Genomic DNA, 25,976 nt, shown 5'->3' with positions numbered 1-25,976 from the left:
GATGCCAAATTCCTAACCAGGAGGTTGCTTGCTAAATATGGAATTCAAAACTACTGCTTAAAGGAGGAATGTAATGTAATGGTTAAGAGTTTCAGGCTTTAGGATCAGCCAGCTCTAAGTTTGAATCTTACCTTTGCCACTCAGTGATTGTGTAACCTGTGGAGCAAGATTTTGGACCCTATTCATCTGTACAGTGGGAAAAACCAGCCCTTCCTTATAGAATGGTTGTGAAGTAAAATGAAATAATAAATGTAAACTCTTAACACACCACCGAGGACTGATGGTACCTGTTGGGCTTATGGAATGTTTCCTTCAGAGTGTGGAGAACCACTCTTTGTCATAGCACAGGCTTTGTGGTGCCTTGAATCATTGTGTCTGCAACTAGAGGACCTTTTTGGTTTGAAAGGCAATGGATAGAGAACTGCTGGAGCCAGTTTTACTCTAGAGTGGGATAGAGGGACCTGGAGAGCATTGCCACCACCTGCCTCTGGATATTCCATTGCCTGAAGGAAATGGTAGGTCAGTGTTGCTAGATTTTGTTGTTGTTGATGATAATTGACTTTTGTTCATTTAAACTGGCTCAGTCAGAAGAGCATGGAGGTCTTGACATCAGGGTCATCAGTTCAAGCCCCACATGGGGTGTAGAGATTACTTAAATAAAACTTTTAAAAAATAATTAAAATAAATTGCAGAGGGTAGTATTTGCTGACCCAGCCTCTTAATTCTGGGATTTAGAGCCATCCTTTGCAATAACTTCTTCAGAGTCCATATATGCAGAAACCTCAGTGACTGAGAATACCATTGAGATTTAAAGAAATAAGTTGACCAGTCAAAATAGATATCACAAAAAGTCATGCACTTCAGCCATAAGAGAATCCTACAGAAAATTTTTACTCAAAACCTGAGAGTCACGGGGGCCTGGATGGCTCAGTGGGTTAAGCCTCTGCCTTCAGCTCAGGTCATGATCTCAGGGTCCTGGGATTAAGCCCTGCATCGGTGTCTCTGCTCAGTGGGGAACCTACTTCCCCTCCTCTCTCTCTGCCTGCTTCTCTGCCTACTTGTGATCTCTCTGTCAAATAAATAAAATCTTAAAAAAAAAAAAAAAAGACAACCCCAACTCTAAACTAATAAAAGTTTATCAGTGTGTATTCATAGTAGAATAGAAGCAGAAAGAAAGAAAGAAAAGAAAAAGGAAGGAAGGAAGGAGACTATTAGGTGGAAAAATAGAGAAATGTCAATCCAGTAATGAGGAATAAGACATAGAAAAAGATGGATGTAAGTTTAAAATAATAACAGCTTTCTAGAGACCATTTTTCATTAGGATAAACAGGTCTACATACTTCTGAGGGCATTCTTGATCATAATAGAATACAATAATGCCCATAATGATGCTCTTTAAGCACCAAGTATAAGTAATGTTCAAAGACTCAAGAAAAGGTGAATTTTCTTGGGGAGAAAAGTTCTGAAAAAGTAGCTAAAGTTTTAGACAAAATACGGAATGTCTTATTCTCTAACATCTCTAAATGAGCTGTTACTGGCCTTAAATTTGATTCAACAGGTTGAATTTGCAAACAGAAGCAGTATTCAAATAAGTAATGTAGGGAGCTTGGTGAACTGTTTCTGTGCATTCTTATCCTAGTATGTGGTTGTTATTAAGTATCCTTGAGAAGAATCAAAGCTGTAATTGTAACTTCTTTCTCAGCAGGGTTACCTCCCAGCCCTTTCCATATCTGAGCTAAATAGACTTGTGTTGATCCACCCTGGAGGGCCTGCATGGGGGCATATAAAGAAAGAAATTACCTGGTAAACTAGCACTCTGTATACCGCAGCCATTACCCTCTGGTCAGGCATAAACAAGCACAGTGACATTGCTCTATGCTTCTTTGTGGAGTCTGAAATTCAAGTTTTCTGTCCACTGTAAGATGAATGCTAAATGTCACCCACAATGGATTTGAAACTGTAAAGTTTCCAACAAACATAAGGTAGACAGACTGAAGTCCTAGCATCCCATTATTTTGTCTATCTCTCATTCTCGCTTTAATCAGGTATTAAAGCCAGACCAGAGTCTGAAAGGCATCCGTAGAATTTTAGAGCTGGAAGGCTTTTAGGAAATTTGTCCAGCCTCTTCGTTTTACAGAAGGAAAAACCGAGGCCCTGGGACATGTTATGATTTAATGTAGGTCACACAGTTAATTAGAGACAGAGCGAATGGGAACCCAGGTGTCCCCACACCTTCGTTGGACAGTGGTTTTCTAGTAGGCCACCTGCTCCTAGACCAGTGTCCCCCCTCCTCTCCGCCCCCCCCCTCCCGTTTGTTCTTTCTTTCCCTTCATAGCTGTGCAAATCAGAACGTGGGCCTGAACAGCGGAAAGACTAGGTGTCAGCCCCAGCTCTCCACCACTTGAGGTGCGCGCTCGCTCGCTCTCTGCATCAGGACTTGGGGCTGGGTCTTTCCTAAGCCTGGCGCCTTCTCCATGGCAGGTGCTTAGCACCTGGGCTGAATCGCTGCATCATCGCGGCGCCACTCTCCTTGCTCCGGATTTTACAGCACAGGCGTGTGTCACGGCGGTGTCAGAGCGTAAGGAGGACGCGGGTCCGAATCCACGCCTTTGAAAAGGGAGGCTCAGGACACCGTCTCGGTTCCCGGCTGGCTCCGGGCTGGCGGAGAGATGCCCAGCGCGTGAGTGACCTCGGCGCCGACCCCGCCACTGGCCGGGGCGTGCCTGCCGGGCCTGACGTGGCGGCGGGGCCGCTTGGAGGGGAGAGGCCGTCGCGAGGGCGCGGCCTGACGTGGCGGCCGCGGCGGGGTGGCGGGGCGGCGAGGGGAGCCCGGGCCACTGCACTGCCCCGCGCTCCGGCCAGAGGGCGCCCGGCCCCAACACTTCCCCGCCCTGAGGCCGCCCGGGGCTCCAGCAGTAACCGCACCGGCGATTGGGTCGGCGGCGCGGCGGGGCCATGTTGGAGCGGGGCGACGACCCCGCCTCCCGCCGCCCTCCGTCCCGGGTCGGGCCGGGCCGCGAGGCTAGGGGAGCGGAGAGAGGGATCCTCCCTCCCGGGTCGCCCGACGCGGCAGGAGCGGCGGCGGGAGCGGCCGCAGTCACAGCCGCCCCTCTGAGTCCCGGCCAATCAGCGGCGCGGGCACAAATATGCAAATGGCGCGCCGGTGCTGCCGGAGTGCCGCTCGCAGGGGCTGGTGGGGTCGCGCTGGGGGAGTGAACTGGGCCAATCAGGCGGGTGCGTGGCGGCGCGGGGGAGGCGGTGCCCCTTCACTCCTCCCTCCTCTCCCTCCCGGCCCCGCGCTGACAGGGGGGCCTGGCCGCGCCGCCGGTAAGTGCCGCCGCCGCCCGCCGTTGCCACCCGCCGCCCCAGGCGTTGGGAGGAAGCCCGGGGGCACCGCGGGGCAGCGGCCGCTGCTCAACTGGTGGGGAGAGGCGGGGGCGGGTTCTGTCAGCCGGGTGGTCGCCTGAGGCCGCCCCCGCCCGGCCAGCCGCGCGTGTCAGTCTCGGTCGAGGCGGGGGGCGGCGGGGGCGCCTCAGTCATGGCGAAGCCCGAGAGCCAGCGAGCGGCGGTGAGTACGTGCCGCCGCCGCCGCCGCTCGGCCGGGGGGGGTCGGGGCAGGCCGGGCCGCGCCGCCGCCGGCGGCGGAGGTGAGGGGCCCGCGCCCGGGGACGGCGGGGAGGCTGGGGAGGGGGCGCTGCCCGCACGTGCGGCCCAGCCCGCCCGCGGCCCGCCCCGCGACTGTCATGGCTGCGGGCTGCTGCCCCCGCCCCCCCCCGGCCCGCAGACCCTGGGGTCGGGACCTGGCCGCCGCGCCTGTTGCGTCGGGCGGAGGTGAGGGCAGGGTGGGCAGGGCCCCGCTTCCCCGCCCCGCGTGAGGTCCGGGCCTCCCGGTCCGCCCGCTTCCCTCCCGAGGGTCGGGCTTCCCTCCATCCTGCAGCCTCTTCCCCCGCCCGCCTGCTTTCTCGCCTCCGTGACTCATGACAGGGCGTCCCGCGCGAGCGCTGGATGTCCCCGAGCCCGGGACGCCCCCGGCGCTTTCCCGGGCCTTGCCTGCCGGGTTACGACCGCACTGCCTTCCCTGTGATCCTTCGCCCAGAGGGGCAGCCCTGAGGGTCTCTCCACGTCTGCAGCGGGGCCGGGACCCTGCGGCTGCTGCCGCTTTCTTGGGCTCTGGGTGTGGGACGTGATGGGTGGTTCCAAGGCTGTCTTCGCGGACATCCATCCCCAAGCCAAGCACGACCCGGAAAGCCTGGGTGTCTTACTGGCCTGTCGTCGCAGTCGCCAGCTCAGAGTGCTTTCTGTTTGTTCCTTTTTTGGTTCTGTTTTGCCCTTTTTTTTTTCTTTTCTTTTTTCTTTTTTTTTTAAAGAAAAATAAAACTTTTCGGAACAAAGTAGACAAAAAATTTTCTTAAATTGTGATATTAACAGTGTTACATAGCTACTTTCCTGGGAGTCTGGGGTTTGACACTACTGTGACTTTTCTCCATTATGTGAAATACTCATAACTACCTAAGGATTGCCCCGTACTAAATAAAGTTTATTTTCATTAATAAAATCACTATCACAATTTAGTTTCTCAGTTTTGCATGCTGCTTTTCACCTTTTCCTTTTCTCTGATTTCAAACTCCGGTTCTACTTAACTGACTAGGATCTTGAACAGAAAAAAGGGCTTACCTCGTGTAATGTTACTCTACCTAAACTGTGCATAATTGTACAGGTACTTTTTTAAAAGAAGGGCTAGGTCTGCAAACACTTAAATGTACAGCAGGTACTTACCCCGTGGGGGTGGGGATTCCACATTGCAGAGGGAGGGAGGGTGTGTGTGTGTGTGCACGAGTGTGTGTTTTAGTTTTGGGGGCAGGGGGTTTCAGTGCAAAAGGATGAACATAGTGTTTCTTCATTTCTGTTAGATTTACAGAACTTGAAATTAAGTGGGACTTTGTGCTAATAGCAGGGAGCCTTCCCTACGATAGATATTGGATAAATATTTGCTCTAAGCAAGTTAAACATGAATTCTGTATCTTCCAAGACTGTGTCTGCTTTATTGCTTAGACACTTCACATTAAGTAGCTATAGTGTTCTACAACCTTTAGCAGCTTGGTGAGTTTCCTGTAAACTATAGGTCACATAATATAGACATAATATGCTTGGGTGGGGGAGTAGTTGCCTCCCAGATTTGATTGATACATCTTTGTCATTCTGGACAGTTTCAGGAGAGTGGGTGTTGTAAAGTTAAAAAACAAAAACCTTGTGATTGACTAACTAGGAGAAGATGATGTCCTAAGGACATAAGAAATAGCATTAGGGAAAATGTGCTGGTGTAACTGGTAAAACCTTCTTGGAAGAAGTTCTGATTGGAGAGAGTCAGAACTTTGTCACTTTACTCAGTGTATAGCTATAGTCAGATTTCTTAACCTCTGTGAACCCAAGTTTTCTTGAATTTATAGTTCTCCAAATCTGAATATTCCATTAGATCGGTCCTTTGAAATATAAAAGTTATATCTGGTTTTAGGTATAAAAAAGGCAGAGGTTTTGAAACAAACAGTGGTAAGTTGGCCTTACCCTAAAAGAACCTTTTTAAAAGAATAAGCTCAAGTAGGCAGGTATGAATAAAGAAAGCAGTATTGGGACGCCTGGGTGGCTCAGTTGGTTGGGCAGCTGCCTTCGGCTCAGGTCATGATCCCAGCGTCCTGGGATCGAGTCCCACATCAGGCTCCTTGCTCGGCGGGAAACCTGCTTCTCCCTCTGCCTCTGCCTGCCATTCTGTCTGCCTGTGCTCACTCTCTCCCCTCTCTCTCTCTGATAAATAAATAAAATCTTTAAAAAAAAAAAAAAAAGCAGTATTAAAGGAAAAAAAAAAAACTCATGACAAGATTAGATTAATAAAATCCTAAAATTTTGAACTTGGAAGTATCTTTAGAGACTTGTTAACTCCAAATCCCATTTCTAATGTAACTGAATACCTTCTATAAGACATTAAACTAGACTGGCAGTTTACCTATGGAAACCAGGTAGAACTAAAGGAAGGGCTTACTGTATAAATTTAGGGTGTAGGAACTGGAGAAGCATTACAGACTTAGAGGTAAAATTCATTGTAGTTTCAGTAGTAAAATAAAAATTTTGGTACATTTGAAGATTATAGATACCCTGAAGGGTTATATGTGTTAATCACTCATATAAATGTAGTGGAAGAAAAAGTCAGTGAAATAGAGAAGACAAAAATGAAATCTTAGGTTAAAGGATAAAGGAAAATTGAAATAATAGATCTACTGGGAAAATTCCATTATATATCAGTATAGTGAATACAGAACATTGGTAACACTATGGAAACTTAAGGCATTTGATTAGAGTGAAAATTAATCATGAAACTATTATTGTCATAAATGTTTGAAAAACTTTGAAAGCCAAAAAATTGGAATCAGAAGAGATTTATGGACACTGAGGAGACAGAATGATTTTGTTATAACCTTTTAAATGTCTTGTAGCTATTGTGGTCTTAGGGTGATTAACCCGTCTTAACTATTCAGATTACTTACATGATAGAAGACTTAGATTTTTTACACTTAACCTACTTTGTGAATATAAGTTGCCACATTCCAGTTTTATAACTGCCTTCTGACACTGTTTCCTTTTACTTGTTTGGGCTTCCCTCACATCCGTTCTACCCCTGAGTTTTACCAGTCTGTGAATACTCAGGTCAAATTCCACCTTGCGAATAAGATCATTTCTTGTCATTGTAGCCCTTAGGGATTTCTCCTTCCCATGAGACCATAGCATTACTATTTGTCTCACTTATTTGACATCACGTAAAACTTCCTGACCTTATCTCCACTGTATTTCTTTTAATTTTGTGGGAACACCTTTTGCTCTTCCCTTTTAGAAACAGTTGGAAAGCTGATTAAGTGATAAGGGAAAACTCAGAGAAGGGAAAGCCACTTTGAGCTGTAATTCATTCTCTGAACTCCAGGTCACTCACATCCATTTGTTTTAAACAGATTAATTTATTGATTCCTTTATTAATCAATTTATTATTTAACAATTTATTAAGTGATTCCTACCTTGTAGAATTTATAGTCTAATAGTGGAAACAGATAAGTAAATAACAGGGAAAGTAATTAGCAGGGAAACAGGGCAAGTAAATAACAAATGTAAAATTACAACTTGTAGAGAACTCAATAAAGGAAGAGACTAGACTGCTGTGGAAAAAAATGGGGATGATCGTAGATTGTGTGGTCAGAAGGTCTCTCTCAGGTGGTGGTATTTAAGTGGAGACAAAAAATAAGCTAGATAGGGAAAGACTTTCTTGGAAAAGAAAATAATGTATGAAGGCAAGAAAGAATAGGTTGGAAGAAATGAAGGAAGTTTAGGGCGGCAGGAGTATAATAATAGAGGAAAACCATGCAAGGTGAGAAATAGGCAGAGAGCAGATCATACAGGACCTTACAGGGCATTTTGAAGACCTGGATTTTACTAAGGATGTTGCAGTCAATCATTGAAGATTTTGACGTAGGGGAGTACTGTGCTTTAGATTTCAAGAATGACACTTTGGTTAAGAATGGATTAGAGAAAGGCAAAGATGAAAGCAAAGACTACTACCACACTTGTTGGGGTAAGATGATGACGGCTGGCACTAGGGTAGCAATATCATCTGATTTGATAGAGACAGAGAGGAGATGGGAATGGCAGGGGCATTGACAACTTCATGACGGATTAGATATTAAAGAGAAGATGTCAAAGTGACCTCTAGGTTCCCGGCTTGAGGACCTAGAAAGATGATGGTGAGATTTACTGAGATGAACATGGGGAAAAGAAAAGGTTTGGCAAGAAATTAAGTTTTGAACACCATTCCCAGGCAAGACCTTGGGAAGGTAGAAGGCTGGGGGTGGGGGGCTACCTTTATCTGAATGATAGTGGTCTTCGTTGGAATAGGTGTAATTATGTATATGGCACCATATTACAACGTACTTATAAGGTGTGTTTTGCGACGAGCAGGCTTCATATTTGTGTTAGAAAAATTGGTAACTGAAATGATCTTTTTAACAATGCAGTTTTTGAAAGTATTTGTGAAGATTTTCTTAATACAGCTTTTATTAGATAAGTTTTGAGAAAAAATCTGTAGTATTAGATGGGTTTTGGTATTATTTGGGTGATGGTGCAGAATTCAGAAGTCTTACAATCTTGATGTTCTCAAGAAAGTTGGCACTCTTTAAAGTTACTAGCTTGTAGGCAGCCTGATATTATATTTATCATTTTTAATGAGGCTTCTGGTGTTTATGGGTAAAAATTATAAGTGCAGGCCATCAAGAGCTATTTATCAAATAACTATAGATACTGATGTTTCTGTTATAATTTGTCATTAACTTAGCAAATATCTTTTTTTTTACTGTACTTTTAAAACATTTTTTAACCAGTAATTTTAAATATTGTTATTGCTACAAAGGGACACAGTTGAAATCTGAAGAGAAAAAAAAGAAAGATTATTTTTCTTATTCAGTGGTCATTTCAGTTTGGTTTACCTGACTTAAGCAGCTACAGTATAAAGTGTATTAAATTTTATACTATTGGAAATCAATGGCTATTCTTCTGAATGATAACTGCTAATGTATCTTATTCTTTTATAAGAAAGAGGAAAAAAGGGGTGCCGGGTGGCTCAGTGGGTTAATCCTTTGCCTTCAGCTCAGGTCATGATCCCAAGATCCTGGGATTGAGCCCTGCATGGGGCCCTCTGCTTAGCAGGGAGCCTGCTTTGCCCCCCTCTCTCTCTGCCTGCCTCTCTGCCTACTTGGGATCTCTGTACGTCAAATAAATAAAATCTTTAAAAAAAAAAAAAAAGGAAAAAATGACTAGGATAATGGTTAGGTTTCGTGTATTTTACATAAAGTTTGTTTCATCTTAAAATTTTGTGCTTTATTACACATTACTAAGTAAATTCAAAGTTACTCTTTTTTTCATGGAATTAGCTGGAATTCAGTATATTTTTTTCCAGTTATGTTATCTTTTACAGTGTTTATCTTTAAAATGGCAATTAAATATTTATTCATTAAAAATTTTTCTTCAATCAAGGAACTGGAAAGCTTTCCCTAAAATAAATCTAGGGATTCAAGATTCTACATTTAGTGTACTTATTTAGTCCATTTTATAGATGAAGAAACTGAGCTACAGAGAAACTGAGTTGCCTCAGCTTTCTAGTATTAGGGAATATATCAGGTTACATAAATTAGTGAATTCACTACATATCAAAATACAAGAATACACTTAGTTCTGATTTGGTGAATGTGTGTTCAGATCAGTAGTAAAGTTTACATAAATCATTTCAGAAACCATCCTATATTTACTTACCAATATTAATTTGAATGACGCACTCTAAATGGTGACTTAAAAATATTTACTTATGATTCATCTTGTTTCAGTTAGGTTTTTAATTTTTTGATAAGTTTCAGAAAAGTATATGTCATAAGTTTATAGCTCTATGATTTATTATAAAGTAAACATCTCTGTAACCACAACTTAGGTCAAGGAATAGAATGTTATCGGCAACCCCCAAGCTTCTCTCCTACTCCCTTCCAATCATCACTTCCTTTCACCCTCCCAGAGATGACCACCATGCTGACTTTGAAAATCATAGAGTAGTTTTGGCTGTGTTTGAACTTTATATAAGTGAAATTATATAGTATGTGTTCTTTTGCTTAATATTGTATTTTATAATAGTAATATTTTTAAAAGATTTTATTTATTTATTTGTTTGTTATTTATTTATTTGACAGACAGATCACAAGTAGGGGGTGGGTAAGCAGGCTCCCTGCTGAGCAGAGAGCCTGATGCGGGGCTCGATCCCATGACCCTGAGATCATGACCTCAGCCAAAGGCAGAGGCTTAACCCACTGAGCCACCCAGGTGCCCTGAATATTAATAACATTATGAGACTAATCTGGTTTTGTTTTGTTTTTTTAATTTTTAAAGATTTTATTTATTTATTTATGTGAGAGAGAGATTGAGGGAACAAGTGGGAGATGGGAGAAGGGTCAGAGGGAGAACCAAACTCCCTATGGAGCAGGGAGCCCAATACAGGACTCGATCCCAGGACCCTGGTGTCATGACCTGAGCCAAAGGTAGATATTTAACCCACTGAGTCACCCAGGTGCCCAATTTGTTTTTTTCCATGTAGAAGTAGTTCAGTCATTCTCATTGCTGTTGATTCTAATGTAGGATGAAAACATTTTCAGTTTGGAACTGTTGTAATACTGACTGATGAACATTTCTAACATTTCTGTACATGACTTTTGGTGTGCACACATTTCTGTGGCATATATATTTCTAGAAGTAGAAAAATTGGTCAAGGATATGCATATATTCAATTTTACCAGTAAAGCTATATCATTTTCCAGATTTGTTGTTCCAATTTATACTTGTTTTAGCAGTGTGTGAAAATGCCAGTTGCGTTATATTCAGTTATGTGGTTTGATTAAAATACCACTCTAGTATTTGAAAAATCTTGTGTTCTTTTTTAAAAACCTCCAAATATGAATTGATGGGTAGGTATTTCTACCTAGTAAAACATAAATGAGTACCTCTGTTATGCCTGTTGGATTATGGCATATTCAAACAAAGCATAGTTTTTTGTTTTCAAATAAGAGATCTTTTCTCTATCCTTAAAAATGTTTGGTTTTGCAACACAGTGACTAGTACAGCATTTTAGGGGATATGGTTTGGAAAGAATGAAAAAAATAACATATCTAATTTAAGAAATCTTAAAGGAGACAGGAAAAAAAAATTCAGCAAAATGAATATGGTAACTATTTGGGGACGTGTACATGGTACTTAGAAATAAGGCCCTGGGGAAGGAGGAGGAAAAGTATTATAAAGATGTATATCATTCCTGAGATGAATAGTGTTATATCAGAAATGGCCAAAGCTCGCAGGGCTACTAACAGGGTTATATATCATTATGTATATAGGGACCCAACGAATTGCTTTCCTGGTATATTCTTGGTCAGAGACCTCAAGGAAGGCAATGAAATGCTATACGGTCTCATTAAGGTAGTGAGAAATTGAGTTTTATATCTTTATTATATTCTAGTAGAAAGAAAAAATGTTTTAAATAATTTATAGTATTCCAGAAAAAGTGGAATTGAGTTTCTCAAGGATTTGAATGTGAAATCGCATCTTAGAAGATGTATTGAGGAAGATGTGTCAACATTTGACTGAATTCGAAATGCTAAGTAAATGGATTTGATAGAAATGAAGTCACTGCATAAAACCTTATGTCTATTAAACTACTTTAAACGAATCAGAAAGGCAAGGAAAGCTATAAGAAAGAAAATCCCAAGATAGTGTAGTGTCATAGAAGCTGAGAGAATTTTCAGAAGGCAGAGGGTTACTTGAACTGAATTCAGGAAACATTTCTACAGCTTTTGTGATAGGCCAAGCAGACTGGTAACTGGTACTGCAGATAAATAAGTCATGGGCCTTGTTCTTTAAGCATTCAGTGCCTAAATGGTGTATGTATCATAGATGGGAGATGCATGGATGATTGGAGGCTTCATATAGAAGATGGCATTTTTTAGTTCAGCTTCTGTCACTTTTGTTAGTGATGGCAAGTTTCTTAGTGGTCAGATGCAGGTTGAGAGAACATTTGGATTTGCCTAGGAGCTTTAGTCACCTTTGGAAGTATAGTTTCAGTAATTTTATCAGGGCAGAAAGTGAAGTGCAAGAGGTTAACAAGCAAGTGGGTATTTGATAAATGAAGACAGTTGATCACTTATTCTCAATATTTGTCACTGTATGGAAGGATAGACATAAGGTGATTTTGTGTGTGCGTTTTTGTTAAGGTAGGAGAGACCTACTGCCTAAAGTTAGAAGGGAAGCAGGTAATTGCAAAGGGATGATTAAAGATCCTAGACAGAGTTGGAATGTATGTGGGTGTAAGTTGCTTAAAAGCTAGATGGAATGGTATTAAGAGGCGAAAGGTTTATCTTTGGAAAAAAGTCATGCTTCCTCTTCTGAGAACAGCTAGAAGAAAAAGGATAGAAGCAAAGAGAGAAACATGCTTCTGAAAAGGTGACTGGCGAGTTTCAACTGGAAAATTCTTGGAAGAGTAAGTAAGAGGCAGGATTTTCCTGGGGTGAGATGGGGGTAGTTAGGATTGAAGGCTTAAGGAGATAGCCTAAAAGCATAGGGAAATGAATTTAAACACTTTCTAAGCAAAAACAAGGACCACCTTGTTTTAATACTGTGCCATCCATATAACAAATATTATAAATATGCAGAAATGTTAATTGAATTGGGCTGAGGTCTGGAGGTCACATTACCTTGGTATTGTTAATAGAATATGGTAGGTTGAGTGAATTGAAAATGGTCACAAGGATATTGAAGCAATAGAGATTATTAGCAAAAGAATCGGAGGAGGTCTGGAGAAGCTTAATAGTCATGGGAGAGTTTGAATGACTCTTGGGAAATCAGAAATGAGATGACAGGTGTGAGAGGAAAAGCTGCATTTATTAAGTGCTTTCTATGTTTTAGGAACTTTGAGTGTATTTCTAAACTGTATATATTTCTAAACCATTCAAAAACCCTGCAAGTTAGGTGGTGGTAATCCGCCTGGGTCTCAATTTTTAATGTATTTCAAACTTTGGAAAATTGTGCATTTAAATCAATTTCCTGTTTTTAACATTAATTGAAATTTATTTAGTTATATAATATATATTTATACTTCATTTGGTTAGGGGTATGATTGATGTTCAGGACTGCTTCAGATAGACAGCTTGACCTGACTCATTAGCAACTGGGAAACTTAAAATCTGTTTTCAGCATCAGCCCAAAATTAGTTACCCTCAGTCGTCTTTTACCAAGAGTAGTGATGAGATTATGTTTTAAAGATTTCCCTTTCTGTGAGATGCAAAGCAAGACTAAATTAAATGTGAATGCCAACAAAGTAAATAATTGAATTTAGGAAATCACTATCTGCAAAGGGAGATGTTAATATAAACATTAAATGAGTGCTATTTGGTTTTCAGGTCTTTTAAAGCAAGGAGTCTTTTTTTTTTTTTTTTTTTAAAGATTTTATTTTAAGTAATCTCTACACCCCATGTGGGGCTCATACTTAACAACCCTGAGATCAAGACTTGAGTGCTCTACCAACTGAGTCAGCCAGGCACCCCTGAATCCTTTGTTTTTTGAAAATCCTACTGTGAAATAATCCACATAAAGCACTGTGTAAATGGTTTTCAATCTGGGCTCTTTGGAGCACTGGGTAATCTTTAGCCACTGGAAGGAAGAGAGGGCTTTAGGCCTCACCTTCACCCATTTCCTCACCAATAAAAGATTTCTCCCTGAATATTCAGCTTTTATAGATCTTACAGATTTAGATTTTGAGTAGGATTTTCTCTCTCTCTCTCTCTCTCTCTTTTTTAAAAGACTTATTTATTTGACAGAGAGAGACACAGCAAGAGAGGGAACACAAGCAGGGGGAGTGGGAGAGGGAGAAGCAGGCTTCCCACCGAGCAGGGAGCCCAATGTAGGGTTCGATCCCAGGACACTGGGATCATGACCTGAGCCAAAGGCAGACACTTAACAAACCACCCAGGGATCCCTCAAGTAGAGGCTGTGCCATTTTACATTACTAATAGCAATGTATGGGATTGCCAGTCTTTCCACATCCTTTCAAACACTTGTAATTTTTCTTTTTTTTTTTTTTTTAAAGATTTTATTTATTTATTTGACAGAGAGAAATCACAAGTAGGCAGAGAGGCAGGCAGAGAGAGAGAGAGAGGAGGAAGCAGGCTCCCTGCTGAGCAGAGAGCCCGATGCGGGACTCGATCCCAGGACCCTGAGATCATGACCTGAGCCAAAGGCAGCAGCTTAACCACTGAGCCACCCAGGCGCCCAACACTTGTAATTTTTCATTTTAAAAATAATATTCTTAGTAGTTGAGAAGTGATATCTCATTGTGATTTTGATTTGCATTGTCCTAATGACTGCCATTGAGTATCTCTGTTTATTGGCCATTCCTGTATCTTCTTTGGATAAATGTGTAGTGAAGTCCTTGTCCATTTTTTTTTTTTTAAGATTTTTATTTATTTATTTGACAGAGATCACAAGCAAGCAGAGAGGCAGGCAGAGAGAAAGGAGGAGGAAGCAGGCTCCCTGCCAAGCAGAGAGCCCGAGGCACGGCTTGATCCCAGGACCCTGGGACCATCATCCGAGCTGAAGGCAGAGGCTTTAACCCACTGAGCCACCCAGGCGCCCCGCTTTGTCCATTTTTAATTAAGTTGGGTTGTTTATAGTAGTGAGTTTATGGGAGTTCTTTATTAATTCTAGATATTAAACTTTTATCAGATATATTATTTGCATATTATTTTGTCCCATTCTGTGGGTTATCTTTTTACTCTCTTGATAGTATTCTTTTGTGCACAAGTTTTTAATTTTTTGAAGCCCAATTTATGTTTTTTTTCTTTTGTTACCTGTGTTTTTTATGTATTTAAGAAACCGCTGCCAATCCAAAATCATGAAAATTTGCCCGTAAGTTTTCTTCTAATAGTGTTACAGTTTTAGCTTTTAAATTTAGATCTTTGATATATTTCTGTTGATTTTTTTTTTTTAATGGTATAAGGTAAGAGCTCAGCTTTATTCTTTTGCAGGTGGCTATCTAGTTTTCCCAACATCAGCTGTAGAACAGACTGTTTTTTTTCCCTACTGAATGTTCTTGGCGCCCTTGTCAAAAATTAATTGACTATGTGAGGGTTTATTTCTGGGCTTTCTGTTCTGTTCGTCTCCTTAGGCCAATAACACTTTGTTTTGATTAATGTAGTTTTGTAGTAAGTTTTGAAAGTGGGAAGTGTGGGTATTCCAACTTTGTTCTTTTTCGAGATTGTTTTGGCTATTCATGATCCCTTTCAATTCTATATATTTAAAGATGAGTTTTTCTATATATGCAAAAAATCATTGGGATTTTTATAGGAATTGCATTGAACGTGTAGATTGCTTCGAGCAGTATTGTTGTCTTAACAATATTAAGTCTTTCGATGCATGTACACAGGATGTCTTTCCATTGATTTAGATCTACTTTAGTCCCTTTCAGTACTGTTTAAAAAAAAAAAAAGATTTTATTTATTTATTTGACAGAGAGAGATCTTAAGTGGGGAGGGGGTGGGGAGGAGAAGCAGGCTCCCTGCTGAGCAGAGAGCCAGATGCAGGGCTCGATCCCAGGACCCTGAGATCATGACCTAGCTGAAGACAGAGGCTTAACCCACTGAGCTACCCAGGCACCCCTCAGCACTGTTTTGTCTTCAAAATGATCTAGTTTTCAGTGTATACATCTTACATGTGATCCATTAAATTTATTCCTATTATTTATTTTTAAGATTTATTTATTTGAGAGAGAGTGAGTGAGAGAGAGCATGAGAGGGGGGAAGGTCAGAGGGAGAAGCAGACTCCCTGTGGAGCTGGGAGCGGGATGCGGGACATGATCCTGGGATTCCAGGATTACAAGCTGAGTCAAAAACAGTCGCTTAACCAATAGAGCCACCCAGGTGCCCAATTTTTATTTTTTTTAATACTATTGTAAATGGAATTGTTTTTTTAAATTTCCTTTCCGGAATGTTGATTTGCTGTCTTAAAGAAGTGCAACTGATTTTTCTGAAATTATCCTAGAATTTTGTTGAATTTGTTTATTAGCTTTAGCAGTTTACATGCATGCGCGTGTGTGTTATTTACAGTATTCTGCATATAAGATCATGTTATCTGTGAACAAGATAGTTGTACTTCTTCCTTTCTAACTTAGATGTCCTTTATTTTTCCTTTCTTGCCTATTTTCTCTGGCTGGATTTTTCAGTACTATATTGGATAGAAGCGGTAAGGGTGGGAATCCTTGACTTGTTCCTGATCTTGGGACAAAAGCTTTCATTCTCTTACCATTGAGTTTGATGTTAGCTTTAAGTTGTTCATACATGGCCTTTCTTTTCCTGTTTTAGTCAGTATTCTTTTTTTTTTTTTTTTAAAGATTTTATTTATTTATTTGACAGAGATCACAAGTAGGCAGAGAGGCAGAGAGAGAGAGAGGGAAGAAGCAGGCTCCCTGCTGAGCAGAGAGCCTGATGCAGGGCTCGATCCCTCTACCCTGGGATAATGACCTGATCTGAAGGCAGAGGCTTAACCCACTGAGTCACCCAGGTGCCCCTTTAGTCAGTATTCTAATCATAAAAGGGTTTGGAAGGGCGTTAGATTTTGTCAAATGCTTTTTTTTGCATCACCTGATATGATATGCTTTTACCTTTATTAATATAGTATATTACATAGATTGGCTTTTGTATGTTAATTACCTTTACATGCCTAGGATAATTTCCACTTGTTCATATAATATACTCTATGTGTACATATATGTATATGTATAATATGCTGCTGGATTTGGTCTGCTAGTATTTTCTTGACAATTTCTGCATCTGTATTCATAAGAGATATTAGTCTTTAGTGTCTTGTTGTGTTTTTGGTTTGGGGTTTTTTCCCTTGTAATGTCTTTGGCTTCATTATCAGGGTAATGTTAGCTTCACAAAATGAGTTATAGAGTACTTCTGATCTTTCACTTTTGTGGAAGAATTTGAGAGTCATTGGTGTCAATTCTTTAAATATTTGGTAGACTTCATCATGAAAACTATCTGGTCCTGGGCTTTTCTTTGTTGGGTGTTTTTTTTTTTTTTTTTTTTTAAGATTTTATTTATTTATTTGACAGAGAGAGATCACAAGCAGGCAGAGAGGCAGGCAGAGAGAGAGAGGCTCGATCCCAGGACCCTGAAATCATGACCTGAGCTGAAGGCAGCGGCCCAACCCACTGAGCCACCCAGGCGCCCTTGTTGGGTGGTTTTTGAAGACAGATTCAATCTTACTTGTTTTAGGTCTATTTATATTTTCTACTTATTTTCTTATCAATTTTGGTAGCTTATGTGACATACAGTTTTTCAGTTTCATCTAGGTTTATCCAATTTGTTGGTGCAGTTCATATTGTTCTTACAATAGTATTCTTCTATCAAAAGGACTTACTGTGGGTACCTGGGTGCTCAGTGGGTTAAACCACTGCCTTCGGCTCAGGTCATGATCTCGGGGTCCTGGGATTGAGTTTCCGCATCAGGCTCTCTGCTCAGCAGGGAGCCTGCTTTTCTCTCCCTCTCTCTCTCACTCTCTCTCTCTCTCTGCCTGCCTCTCTGCCTACTTGTGATCTCTGTCTGTCAAATAAATAAACAAAATCTTAAAAAAAAAAGGACTTACTATGCCTATATAAAAAGAGCTTATAAGGTCCTTATATAGACTTGTAAAGTCTATATTGTAAAGTAAAAGTATATATATATATCTTTTTTTAAAAGATTTTTAAATTTTATTTATTTGACAGACAGAGATCACAAGTAGGCAGAGAGGCAGGCAGAGATAGAGGAGGAAGCAGGCTCCCTACTGAGCAGAGCCGGAAGCGGGGCTCGATCCCAGGACCCTGGGGCCATGACCTGAGGCTTTAACCCACTGAGTCACCCAGGCGCCCCAGTAAAAGTATATATTAATATCCTCTTTTGATCCTGTTTTTAGTAATTTGGATCTTCTCCTAGACAGTCTAGTTAAAGATTTCTGAATTTTCTTGATTTTCTCAGAGAACTAATGTTAGATTTCATTGATTTTGCTCTATTGTCTTTTTCTTTATTTCATTTCTCTACACTCTAATCTTCATTACTTCTTTTCTTCTCCTTCCTTTGGACCTAGTTTGCTCATTTCCTTAAGGTGTACAGTTAGGTTAGCAATTAGATTTTTTTGTAATGTAATTGTTTACAAGCATGAGTTTCTCTTAGAGCATTGTTTTTGCTTTATCTCGTAAGCTTTGCTATGTTGTATTTTCAGTTTTATTCATCTGAGGGAATTTTGTAGTATCTCTTTTTATTTTTTAGATAGGATTTTTCACATTTCATTAAGCTGGAAATATTTTGTTTGTAGTTTTGAAAAGAGAAACTGTAGCGGAGACCTAATTCTTCAAGAATTTGAAGGTTGTCATAATTAAGTTTATTTAAACAGTCACGAATTAGATGTCTAGGAAGGCAGGAAGAAAAGTGAATTTTTAAAAAAACTTTTTATGTAGAACCAAAGGTGAAATCTAAGAACATTCGATATTTTATCCTACCAGACAGCTTACCTCTGGATACACTACTTGTGGATGTAAAAAAACTTTTTAACAGGTATTAAATATACCTTAACAGGAGTTGTTCTAGAAATTCAGATACCTTTTTTCTTTTTTTTTTTTTAAATGAAGAAATGGTGAATTCAAGTTTGCCAGCTTTTTATTTTGCCAAATAAAGATATTCTTTTAAATGACATATATCTCCTATTGTTATCATTTTAGTCATAAAAAATGTTTCTGGGTACAACTTAGGTGTTTTGGTCACTGCCAATGAGAGAGTTTCTATTTGCCATCTTAAAATAACTAAATGTTTATAACCACCAGTGATAAGATTTTACCACAGTAAAAATGTTAGTCAAGCCAGAGAAGAAATTTTAAACCGTGAAATAGCTCCCTTTTGCCTCTAGGATAAAGTCCAGATTTCTTAACATGGCTAATTTAAAGCCTTGGATATCTGACCTCTGCCTGCCTTGGCATCTCTGGCTAGTAGTATGCTCTAGCCACACTAGTCTATTAAGTAGTTCCTGAAATGCTATGTCCTCCCTCACCTCTGGGCATATCTTGCAGTGTTCTCACTGTGCTCTTACCAGTTTTAGGGATAATTCGAGAGAGTGATGGGATTATAAAAGACTTGTTTCCTATCCTAATAGGGATTACCGCTTCCTTTATTTAGTGCTTTCTAATCCCCCTTTGAGGCAGACAGGACTGTAGTTAATAGTTTGTGTTGTTTTTTTTTTCCCAGATGAAAACAAATCATATGTGATCTTCTCAAAGTCCTACAGCTAGAAGGTAGAAGAGCCAGGACTCAGGTCTATGTTTTGTTTTGTTTTTATTTAAGTATCCTGTTCTTTCTAATTCCTATGCAGACATTCACTGATTTAGCAAAAATTTATTGTGTGCCTGCTATGCCAGACAACATACTAAGGAAATAAAGAGGACAACGGTGTTCCTTTTTTCCCCCAGGCCATACAGCCTAGTGGAGAGAAAAGAAAAATATAATTCTTACTATAATGGAGTGTTATTTGTAGTATGGACAGGTTATAAGACAGACAGTTGAGTCAGAAGAAGCCTTCTATAGGAGGTGAATCCCAAACTGAATTTTCCCCAAGTATAAATTTGAAATGGCTATGGGTAATTCATAAACAAAGTAAAAAGTAATGTAACACAAATTTAATACTGCGCAGAAATCCTGAAGGGATGACTAATAGAAAGCTGAATAATTTGGTAGGACTCAGTGCTGCTCATATTAAATGGGATGAAACTCTTGAATGTGTTGAGCTTACTGGGAAGCCTAATTCATTTAGTAGAAATATACTGAGGGATTTATTTGGAAAATATAGAGATGTCTTGAAAAAAAAAGCAACTATTAGACATTCAGGAAGTCAATTTACCTCTGAAGTAAGTTTATATGTGTATTATATACACATATAATATATGTATATATAAATCCTGTTTGGGAACACAGTCAACGATGTTATTTTTTCTCTGAAGGCCCAGTTCAAATGTTGCCTCATCTCTATGCCTTTACCCATCTTTTCCAGAAATAATTAATTGCCACCTAATATAACATTGTGCCGTGTATGCATCTCTGCCAAGGCATGCATCTCTGCTTGTTTACGTGTTTTCTTCCCCTCTGCATTATGAACTTTGGGAAGGCTAGAGTTCTGTCCCATTGATGTACAATCCTCATGTCATTGGCATCAATAAATGTAGAAATGAAGATCGAGAAGTAGTTTTACTTTGATTCTAAATACTTGTCTCAACCTTAAAAGAATTCTGTCCTCCATATATTTTATTTTACTGTACTGGATTGAGAAGGTCCCTACAGCAGTACTCCAGCTTACATTTCTGCCTTTACTTTTTACTCTTCCCGTTTGCATGCCCATGGCAGTACTCATCCCTTTCCCTGAATACGTACTTCCTCCCTCCCTTGGGGCCCGTTTCTTTTTTTTTTTTTTTTAAAGGTTTATTTGACAGACAGAGATCACAAGTAGGCAGAGAGGCAGGCAGAGAGAGAGAGAGAGAAAGAGGGAAGCAGGCTTCCTGCGGAGCAGAGAGCCCGATGCGGGGCTCGATCCCAGGACCCTGAGATCATGACCCGAGCCGAAGGCAGCAGCCCAAACCACTGAGCCACCCAGGCGCCCCTTGGGGCCGTTTCTTTATTCCTGAAGCTTTTCCTGAATAACTTGCTAAGTATGCTCTCTTCTCTTTATAAATTATCTTAACTTGCTAAGTATGCTCTCTTCTCTTTATAAATTATCTTATAGATGAGCTTGTACCTCTCTTAGACAGTTACCATATTTTATTCAATATATGATGTGCTTTTCTTGTGCATTACCCCCTGCCTCCTGCGTTTAGATTCTGAACTTCCTGAGGGCAGAAACTTCAGTTTCTGCAGCGTTGCTTTGGATATAATGGATAGTCCATAAGTATTTGCTTAATGAAATAGCAAGTTAAAATTAGATTGACATGATATTTTCTTTTTTCTTTTTTTTTTTTTTTAAAGATTTTATTTATTTGACAGAGAGAGATCACAAGTAGGCAGAGAGGCAGGCAGAGAGAGAGGAGGAAGCAGGCACCCTGCTGAGCAGAGAGCCCGATGTGGGACTCGATCCCAGGACCCTGAGATCATGACCTGAGCCGAAGGCAGCGGCTTAACCCACTGAGCCACCCAGGCGCCCCGACATGATATTTTCATCAAGTTAGAAAATGCTACCTTTACAGAATGAATTACAGCAATAGATCTTCAAGTGGAACTTACATGAGCATTGTGTCATTTGTAGAATGAACTGTTCAAATAGAAAACATGGCTTATGAGATTTTACAAATCTCATAAACTCTTGAATGTTAAAAAAAATAATGTAAAAAATATTTTTTTGTAATTTGCCTTTAGTCTCTATTTGTACTTTTTTTTTTTAAGATCTTATTTATTTATTTGAGAGAGAGGGAGAGAGAACACAGAGTGAGAGGAAGAAGCAGACTCTCCTCTGGGTAGACAGCCTGATATGGGACTCCATCCCAAGATCCCGGCACCATGACCTGAGCCCAGGGCAGACGCTTAACCAAGTGAGGCACTCAGGTGCCCAATCTCTATTTTTATAACTAAAGTCAACTATTTACAAATATCTTTTCACATATGGAATGTGTATCTTCATAATATAGTGTTGGTATCTATATTCATTTTCTTAATCATTAGATGTTCCTCTTATGTACTGACTTTTAGCAAAGCACAAGTAACATGTATTGATAATCTTCTATTTACATGTCAAAATTCCCCTTCAGAGATCAGTTATTACTCATCTTTCAAGTGCCTGAAGTTCTTTATCAGTTAATATTCATTGGATGATAAAATAGCAAAATTATTTTCTTAATTAAAATTTTTACTTCTCCCCTATTTTAGATAAGCCTCAGGTTACATAAATGTAGAAAACATTCTGCTTTAGCACAGTCTACCGTCATGTACAAAAATTCAAGGACTATACCAGTTCTTTCCTATATGGACTATTACTGCTCTGATATATCATTTATTTATTTCCAAAGCAGACTCCTAAGAATTGTTGAATGTGTTTTGAGAATTAATGTATAAGAGGCACCTGGGTGGCTCAGTCATTAAGCATCTACCTTTGGCTCGGATCGTGATCTCAGGGTCCTGGGATCAAGCCCCACATCAGGCTCCCTGCTCTGTGGGAAGCCTGCTTCTAGCTCTACAACTCACCCTGCTTGTGTTCCCTCTCTCACTGTGTCTCTCTCTCCCTGTCAAATAAATAAAATCTTTTTAAAAAATAAATAAATGTATAAGCATGTAGTAAATCTGTATAAATTCAGAATGTTTTATATTTTTGTTTAAGTTCACTGTTAATAGCAGAAGGTAGAAATATATACAATAATGTGATATCCTTCCAGTAATTTATTTTCAGCATTCAGTTGGGCGGTAGATTTTTATAGTTGTGGGTTCTGAACTCTTGAAGTAATACATTCTAATTATTCAAAAAATTACTTTAATCATTCTAAGATGCTTATATTTTCCACTTTTAACATCTCTAAAATCTTGGGGTGGGGGCGCCTGGGTGGCTCAGTGGGTTGGGCCACTGCCTTCGGCTCGGGTCATGATCTCAGGGTCCTGGGATCGAGTCCCGCGTCAGGCTCTCTGCTCAGCGGGGAGCCTGCTTCCCTCTCTCTCTCCTCTGCCTGCCTCTCCATCTACTTGTGATTTCTCTCTGTCAAATAAATACATAAAATCTTTAAAAAAAAAAAAAATCTTGGGGTGGTGCCTAAGTGGCTAAGTCAGGTAAACCTCTGACTCTTGGTTTCAGCTCAGATTGTGATCTCAAGGTTATGAGATTGAGCCCCGTGTTGGGTTCTGCACTCAGTGTGGAGTCTGCTTGAGATTCTCTCCCTCTCTCTCTCTCGCCTCTCCTTCCACTCACTCTCTTTCCTTCTCAAATAAATAAATAAATCTTAAAAGAAAATCTCTGAAATTGGGATGTGTCTCAGTACCCATGTGCCAGGTGGGGGTCATGGAGTACTTACCTGTGTGTACACACACTTAGTCATAGTTGTTTATATTGCCATGACCAGTTGGGCTATGTACATTAGTACTACATGTGCGTTATTTAAAATGTCTTTTTTGGGGGGCGGTGCCTGGGTGGCTCATTGGGTTGAAGCCTCTGCCTTCGGCTCTGGTCATGATCCCAAGGTCCTGGGATCAAGCCCTGCATTGGGTTCTCTGCTCAGCAGGGAGCCTGCTTCCCTTCCTCTCTCTCTACCTGCCTCTTTGCCTGCTTGTGATCTCTGTCTGTCAAATAAATAAATAAAATATTTTGAAAAAAATAAAAATAAAATGTCTTTTTTTTTTTTTTTTTCAAGTAGGCTTCACGCCCAGTGCAGAGCCCAACAGAGAGTTTGAACTCACAACCATGAGATAAAGAGTAGAGCACCAAACCAACTGAGCCACCCTGGTGCCCCTAAAATGTCTTTTTAAAATATACTATTCTCCCGTATTTAACCAAAATGTTGTTGATTGTGCAGAGAGGCACAGGAACAGAATAGCAGAGCATAATTTAATATTAGAGAAGCAAATATTTGTCCACGAAGGAATGAGAGCAGTTCACATTTACTTACAGAGCAATAATCAAGTATTTTATGGACCAAGCAGACTATCTTAAGGCAGAAGAAATTATCAGATCCTTTTGAATAAGACTAAGTCTAAAATCCTTTGAAATGGTATAGTGCCGTAGTGTAACTGGCAGCATTTTCTTTTCTTTACTTTACTTTTTTAACATTATATCAACGAATGATGTACCTCATACTTGATGATATACTGGATTTGGTAACTTTCATTGTATTTCTTTTTTTGTGTTCCTCTTCATAAATAATCATATAACCATATAAAATCATAAGACATTGCTTTCCTGATTAATAACTTATAGATGTTCCCCAGTCTGGAGTCTGAAGCAGAAACTAGTAAGATACGTTCCAGAGAAGTGAAGTAACCTACCTTCTATTTTGCCAACGGCCTTGTTCAGTTCAGACCACATAGCCTTTCATCTGCTCTGTCTCACAATTATAAAATCTGGAAAAATAACTTTTTCCATAATTTTCTTCTTCCAAAATCATATATTTGTTAAAGGACTTAGGTACATACCATTGTGATTAATAATAAGGCAGTTTCCTATGGACATTGGGGAGGGTATGTGATTTGGTGAGTGCTGTGAAGTGTGTAAACCTGGTGATTCACAGACCTGGGGATAAAAATATATGTATATAAAAAATATATGTTTATAAAAAATAAAAAAAATAAAAAAATAAAAAAAAAAACCAAAAAAAAAAAAATAATAATAAGGCAGTTTCCAATTAAAGTTAACATAGGGGACGCCTGGGTGGCTCAGTTGGTTGGACGACTGCCTTCGGCTCAGGTCATGATCCCGGAGTCCCGGGATCAAGTCCCACATCAGGCTCCCAGCTCCATGGGGAGTCTGCTTCGCTCTCTGACCTTCTCCTCGCTCATGCTCTCTCTCACTGTCTCTCTCTCAAATAAATAAATAAAATCTTAAAAAAAAAAAGTTAACATAGAATTGGGACCCCTGGGTGGCTCAGTTGGCTAAGCCGCTACCTTCAGCTCAGGTCATGATCCCAGGGTCCTAGGATCAAGTCCCACATCGGATTCCTTGCTTAGTGGGAAGCCTGCTTCTCTCTGTCTCTGCCTGCCACTCTGCCTGCTTTTGCGCTCTCTCTGTCTCTGACAAAGTCTTTTTTAAAAAATTAACATAGAATTTTTCAAAAGTATTTGTATATTAAAATAGTGAGCATTTTCTTTAAGAAATTTCTGTTTTCTAATATGGACCTCCCAAAATAGAAGTTCTGGAAAAGTTTCTTAGGACTTTGCTAATATTTGATTAAACTAATATGTAGAGCAGCAGGAACCTTCATTTGTGGTTCTCTCGGCAAGACGGTAGAGCACAGCCATAAATTACCTTTGTTAAAAGTATTTGGAAAGCTACAGATCTGGAACAAAATGAGCTGGCCATTTCATATTAATGAGTAACCTATTAGATCCTTTCCACACATAAATAGCATGTATGTGTGTGTATATGTACATATATTCATGTAAATGTAGTCATTTTTGCTCTTCAGACTGTCATAAAAATAATTCATTGCTTAGCTCAAGCTACTGTTTATATTTGCCTCAGCTTGATTGTCACCACACATTTATTTACACAGTTTAGTAAATAAGCAGTATTTATATTCCAAATGACTTAATGAGGGCAGGAGAGAGACTTAGGGACAGAGTAATGAATATAACCATTAACAGAAAGATTCTTGCTTTTGCTACATGAATATCTAAATCAATTGGCTGTTAGGAAGGCTGATCTTCCACGCAGATGAGCCGTGAACCATGGTAGCAGTATGTGGGAACATCCCAACCATCCCCTGTCTGCATTGTCTGTCAACTGACCAGATGCTTAACTCATCTCATTTGGCCCAGTTTAACATGATCTCATGCAATTGTTGTTGTTCTTTAAAAAATAAATAAATAAATAAATTTATTTATTTATTTATTTATTTAAGAGGGAGAGAGAGAGAGAGAGAGAGAATCTGAAGCAGACTGCACACTGAGCGCAGAGTCCCACACTGGGCTCAATCCAACGACTGCGAGATTGTGACCTGAGCTGAAACCAAGAGTCGGTTACCCAACCAACTGAGCCACCCAGGCACCCCATACAATTGTTCTTCTTCATGTATTTCTGCATATACTGTATGAAACAAGAAGATGCATCTGCTCAAGAGGTCTAGAGCAAAATATCACAACACACTAATCTGAGAAAATCTGGTATCAGCTATGTTAACAAGCTGTTACTTTGAAGTGTTAATACGTATATATTTTTAAACATGCCATAGCTGCTGGGGAGTGATTGTCATTTCATGGTAGAGGAGAGAGTCTGACATACCATTCTTAGGTTTACATTCTTTCATCAAAATATATGAACTTCAGCAGCACCTGGGTAGCTCAGTCAGTTGAGCATTCAACTCTTGATCTCAGCTTAAGTCTTGATCTCACAGTTGAGTTTGAGCCCTACGTTGGGCTCCATGCTAACTATGGAGCCTACTTTTAAAAATATGTGTACATATGTATGTATGTGTGTAAACATATATATATGAACTTGAAATTGAAGTATTATGCATTATTAGTTTCAAATACATACAGTCATGTCCCATGCACCCGCATTTTTTTCCTTGTATGGAATATCAATGAGCTTTTTGCAATTTTTAATCATTCTACCAAAAAATACTGTATACCAAGATTGTATGTTTTTTACACCATATATAAACT

General features: G+C 40.0%; 1 protein-coding gene across 8 annotated transcripts in view; it reads left to right on the top strand.

The window, feature by feature from the left end:
• Positions 1 to 25,976, top strand: part of CHD9 (chromodomain helicase DNA binding protein 9) — a 225,627-nt gene that overhangs the window by 52,506 nt on the left and 147,145 nt on the right. For 4 of the 8 annotated variants that reach the window (XM_059152723.1, XM_059152721.1, XM_059152722.1 and 1 more), the window contains exon 1: positions 3,180 to 3,327. The exons of 1 other annotated variant lie outside the window; for it this stretch is intronic. The gene's annotated coding sequence lies outside the window, so the exon portion shown is untranslated. Of the gene's footprint in view, positions 1 to 3,179; positions 3,328 to 3,350; positions 3,569 to 18,887; positions 18,955 to 25,976 lie in introns of those variants that run through there. 3 more of the 8 variants (XM_059152718.1, XM_059152724.1, XM_059152720.1) reach the window with 3 other exon arrangements.

This window comes from Mustela lutreola, chromosome 16, assembly GCF_030435805.1.
Source record: "Mustela lutreola isolate mMusLut2 chromosome 16, mMusLut2.pri, whole genome shotgun sequence".
In the NCBI taxonomy this organism is placed as follows: Eukaryota; Metazoa; Chordata; class Mammalia; order Carnivora; family Mustelidae; genus Mustela; species Mustela lutreola.
Note: the sequence above shows the minus strand (reverse complement) of the source record. Positions and strands in the feature narration are given on the sequence as shown.